The 5821-nt window shown below is 38.1% G+C and overlaps 1 pseudogene; it reads left to right on the top strand.

The window, feature by feature from the left end:
• The first annotated feature begins 421 nt into the window (after window positions 1-421).
• LOC120261686 lies at window positions 422-5420 on the top strand (annotated as a pseudogene).
• Window positions 5421-5821: the final 401 nt, after the last annotated feature.

Genomic DNA, 5821 nt, shown 5'->3' with positions numbered 1-5821 from the left:
TCTTTCATGCTTTTAGATTTTAATTTCCCTAACTTTGGAAATTATTTGCTAAGGAAGACAGACATGAACTATGCTAGTTTGGCAGCATTACCCTTATGGAGCATCATATCCTTGTTGAATACTTTCAGAACTTTGCATGAACACCGAGTTAAAATTAATGACACATACCCCATAAATAATAAATTTAGAAAGATCAAAACTATCTTTGATAATATGCTCTTGATGCAGTGACAAAAAAAGGGAGGAGGAAGTGATTAGAAGAACAATGACTATTGTTACAGGTAAGGCTTAATCTGTCTCATGAGCAATGTGCTTATCTGTTTAATTATATTTCTACCCATCTCATTAAATTCTTGATTTCTTATTAGGTGTTGGCAAAACAATTCAAAGTCTAAATAGCATCTTACACTCATCCAATCTCATGAACAATCTCTTAATCTCCATCAATGCAATCCTCTTTGTTGTTCTCCTTGTAAACCTTGTTTATAAGGTTTTATCAAGAAAGGCCAAGAGGCAGTCTCTCCTCTGCTTAAATTCATGGTTGAGAGCATCCTGTGCAGTATATAGTGGATGCTTGGGGTTGATTTGTCTTGTTATTGGGTTGTGGATGTTTTGTTGACAGAGATAATAATCACCAACAGCACAAGGGGTTAGCTGTCTTCTCTCAAGGCATAACTATGGTGCTTATTGTAGCTGTTGTGAGCATTAGAACTAGTGTTCTTGGTTGTGCATTTGCTAAGATTTGGTCTGCAATTGTCTCGATATCTACTGCCATTATTTGCATTCATTCCACTTTGAACATTATTGCAGAGAAGGAAAAATGGATTGAATTTTTAATGGATCTTTTATACTTACCCGGTGTCATATTATTGCTGCTTTGTACCTTCATACGCTTAAAGAATGAAGAAGACGATGACAAAAACGTCGGCAACGGTCTGCATCAGCCTGCGTCTGATGAGGATGTTACTGTTAGTGTTACTCCTTTTGCTAATGCAAGATTCTTGAGTAAAATGACATTTTGGTGGCTGAATTCTTTGATAAAGAAAGGCAATGAGAAGCCTCTAGTGGAGAAAGACATGCCATTGTTGCGTCAACATGATAGAGCAGAGAGTTGCTATAATGAATTCATGGAGCATTGGAACAAGCAGAAGCAAACCAAATCAGCAAGAAGCTTTTTATGGACAATAGTCGCTTGTTATAAACATGACATATTAGTTTCTGTCTTCTTTGCTTTAATGAAAATTATCACTGTCTCTTCCGGCCCTGTGTTGATTAAAGCCTTCATCAAGGTGACATCAGGTAATCAAGCTTTCAAGTATGAAGGTTATCTGTTGGCCTTTGGGTTGTTCATTGCTAAGTTTTTGGAATCTGTATCTCAGAGACATTGGTATTTCAGAACAAAATTGTTAGGATTAAAGATTAGATCCTTATTAACTGCTGCCATATACCAGAAACAATTCAGGTTGTCTAACTCTGCAAAACTAATCCATTCTTCAGGCAAGATCATGAATTATTCAACTGTTGATGCTTATAGGATTGAAGAATTCTCATACTGGTTTCATCAAACATGGACAACAAGCCTCCAACTCTGCTTTGCTTTGATAATTCTCTATAGCGCCGTGGCTCTTGCAATGACTGCAGCTTTCGCTGTTATTGTACTCACGGTGATTTGCAATGCTCCTCTTGCCAAGCTGCAACATAAGTTTCAGACCAAACTTATGGGAGCTCAGGATGAAAGGTTGAAGGCCATGACAGAGGCTTTGGTGAATATGAAAGTTCTGAAGCTATATGCATGGGATACTCATTTCAAGAAAATTATTGAAGGTTTGAGATCAGTGGAATGTAAGTGGCTTTCTGCGGTTCAGCTGAGAAGATCATATAATAATTTTCTCTTTTGGTCATCTCCAGTTCTGGTGTCTGCTGCAACTTTTCTGAGTTGTTATCTTCTTCATATTCCTCTTAATGCTAGCAATGTATTCACTTTTGTCGTAACCTTACGTCTTGTTCAAGATCCAGTGAGGGCAATTCCTGAGGTTATCAGAGTTGTCATTCAGGCAAAGGTTGCATTTTCAAGAATCTACAGGTTTCTTGATGCTCCTGAACTGCAGAATGAGCATTTTAAGAGGCAATGTGATCCAGAGCTCGAGCAAGCAATAATCATCAATTCCTGCAGCTTTTCCTGGGATGGAAATATGTCAAAGCTAGCACTAAAAAACATCAATTTAGAAGTTTGTCCTGGAGAGAGGTTTGCAATCTGCGGTGAGGTCGGGGCAGGGAAATCAACTCTCTTAGCAGCAATTCTTGGTGAGATTCCAAAAGTGAAAGGCACTGTAAGTTCAGTTTGTATGATTGGTTAAATTCATGGTCATTGTTGCTGATTTTTCATATGATCACTAATAATTTACTTCTATAATGCAGATTCAGGTTTGTGGAAACATTGCATATGTTTCACAGACAGCGTGGATTCAAACAGGTACTGTCCGAGATAATATCTTGTTTGGGTCTCCAATGGACAATCAAAGATACAAAGAAACACTTGAGAAGTGTTCTTTAGTCAAGGACATTGAAATGCTGCCATTTGGTGATCTTACTGAGATTGGAGAAAGAGGAGTGAATCTAAGTGGTGGCCAAAAACAGCGAGTTCAGCTTGCCAGAGCGTTATACCAAGATGCAGACATATATCTCTTGAATGATCCATTCAGTGCAGTTGATGCTCATACTGCTAGTAGCTTATTCAATGTATAATGATAAGTTAAACTGCGTTGATAATTTGTTTAGTTGATATTTGGAATTGATCTGAGCTTGTTTAGTTTCTTTGCAGGATTATGTCATGGGAGCTTTGTCAACAAAGACAATACTACTGGTTACCCATCAAGTAGACTTCCTTCCAGCTTTAAACTGTATATTGGTTAGCCCTCACTCAATGCCAACTAAAGATTTAGATACATTTTATGCTCTTTTTATGATAAACATGTAATGTTTATTTCTTTTGATAGTTGATATCTGACGGAGAAGTTCTGCGTCATGCTCCTTACAATGAACTATCAGCTTCTTGCAAAGAATTTCAAGGCCTGGTTAATGCTCACAAAGAAATGGTCAACTCTGAAAGGCTTGCTTCTCAGAGAGGAAATCAGAGTTCAAGAAGAGAATTCAAGCATAGTTGCAAGGGGTACCAGCAGAATTCGGAAGAAGTATCAGGGTTTGACCAGTTGATTAAGAAAGAGGAAAGAGAAACAGGAGATACAGGATGGAAGCCTTATCTCCAGTATCTGAATCAGAACAAAGGCTACTTATATGCTGCACTTGCAGCTCTGGCTCATATAATATTCTTAGCTGGACAAATCTCACAGAATTCATGGATGGCATCCAATGTTCAGAACCCTCATGTTAGCTCATTGAGGCTGATCTCTGTTTACTTGGCAATTGGCTTCAGTGCTACAATCTTTCTATTCGCTAGATCAGCATTAATCGTAGTTCTCGGCCTCCAGTCATCCAAATCCTTATTTTCTCAGCTACTAAATTCTGTCTTCCAGGCGCCTATGTTGTTCTTTGACTCAACTCCTATAGGAAGGATACTTAGTCGGGTATGTATCTAATATATTGAACCAATCAACATGCTAACTTCATTCTGATTTTGAATTCTTTGCTCTAATACAGGTCTCTTCAGACTTGAGCATAGTTGATCTTGATGTGCCATTCAGCTTGATGTTGTGCATCAGTAACATCTTGAATGCATTAAGCAACCTTGGTGTATTAGCTGTTGTTACTCCACAAATCTTGTTTGTTGTCATACCAGTGATCTGTGTGGCCATTAAATTGCAGGTAAAGTAATACTTATCTATAATTCATTCAGTTTTCAGTTTCATTAAATTTTACTATTTATCTGTTCTTATTTTTATATCTAGAAATACTACTTCACTTCCGCAAAAGAGTTGATGAGAATCAATGGCACAACAAAGTCCCTTGTAGCCAATCATCTTGCTGAATCTTTATCTGGAGCCATGACAATAAGAGCTTTCAAAGAAGAGGATAGATTTTTTGCTAAGAGTTTGGAACTCATTGACAAAAATGCTAGTCCATTCTTCCTTAATTTTGCGTCAACTGAGTGGTTAATACAGAGTTTAGAGACAATGAGTGCTGCTGTCCTTTCTTCATCAGCACTTGTCATGGCTTTACTTCCCCACGGAACTTTTAGTCCAGGCTTTGTTGGAATGGCATTGTCTTATGGTCTCACACTCAACATATCCTTTGTGCTCTCAATTCAGAACCAATGCACGCTTGCAAACTACATCATATCTGTTGAAAGACTAAATCAATACATGCATGTTTCGAGTGAGGCCCCAGGAGTAATTGATAATAACAAGCCTGCACCGAATTGGCCTTCAGTTGGTAAAGTGGAGCTTCATGATCTCAAGGTATTTGAATTTCATAGAATTGTAATGCCAATGTTTATTAATTTGGGCAGGTTTGATTCTGTTGACAATGTTTTCATTGATTCAGATAAGATATAGACCAGACACTCCACTAGTGCTACAAGGGATCAGTTGCACATTTGAAGGTGGTCACAAGATTGGAATTGTTGGAAGGACTGGAAGTGGCAAGACAACTCTCATATCTGCACTGTTCAGGATTGTAGAGCCAGAAGATGGGAAGGTAATAATAGACGGGATAGATATCTCAAGCATTGGACTCCATGACTTGCGGTCTCGGTTTGGTATCATTCCTCAAGATCCAACACTCTTCAATGGCTCAGTGAGATACAATTTGGATCCTTTAGGACAACACACAGATACAGAGATATGGGAGGTACTATGGTTGCTATTTTGTGGCTCTCTATGGCACTTGTACAAGTTCCATTCATTTATTCTCATGTTTTTTAAGGTTCTTGATAAATGCCAACTCCGAGAAGCTGTACAAGAGAAAGAAAAAGGCTTGGATTCACTAGGTTTGTATTAACGACATACTTAAAAATCTCAGTGGTTGATAATTTTTGGCTATGTTTCTTTGTTCTAAAATTTGTTGTGCAGTTGTTGAAGATGGGTCAAATTGGAGCATGGGGCAACGCCAGTTGTTCTGTTTAGGACGAGCAGTATTAAAGCGAAGCCGAATTCTTGTGCTTGATGAAGCTACAGCATCGATTGACAATGCTACTGATGTGATCCTCCAAAGGACAATTAGAACAGAGTTTGAACGCTCCACTGTCATTACAGTAGCTCATAGAATCCCTACTGTGATGGACTGCACAATGGTGCTTGCTATAAGTGACGGTAAGTGTACATTCTAGTTTATGTTCATTTTTTTTCCTCATTTAAGCTTTCTTTTGCTTAATAAATTCAGGGAAATTGGTGGAGTATGATGAACCAATAAAACTAGTGAAGACAGATGGATCTCTATTTGGGGAGTTAGTGAAGGAGTACTAGTCACATTATGCAATTAACAACTGAGTTCATTCTATCTGCTGTTATCTGCCTTCTCAATAGAATTCAACTGAGCTTCATCTCTCAATTTTCTTCACTCATGGGAGCATCATCTCTCGTGGGTAATTGTATGTGTGTATATACATATAAATATATGTGTGTGTATATACACAGCCATTGCAGTTGATTTTGCAATCACAGCCGTTGAAGTTGATTGCATTGGGTACTATTGCGATGATGATCGGACGGTTACGATAAGAACACTGTTTACCTTACTTTTCATTGTGTAACTGTTCATAACACTATGCATGATTATTGATGACTTTGTTTTTCATCAAGATGGATGATTTGTAGCTGTTGAATTTGAATCTAGCGACTGAGAGACAGACATCCGTAGAATTCTT

This window comes from Dioscorea cayenensis, chromosome 5 (assembly GCF_009730915.1).
Source record: "Dioscorea cayenensis subsp. rotundata cultivar TDr96_F1 chromosome 5, TDr96_F1_v2_PseudoChromosome.rev07_lg8_w22 25.fasta, whole genome shotgun sequence".
In the NCBI taxonomy this organism is placed as follows: Eukaryota; Viridiplantae; Streptophyta; class Magnoliopsida; order Dioscoreales; family Dioscoreaceae; genus Dioscorea; species Dioscorea cayenensis.
The sequence above is the reverse complement of the archived record's forward strand: the minus strand, read 5'-3'. Positions and strand labels throughout refer to the sequence as shown.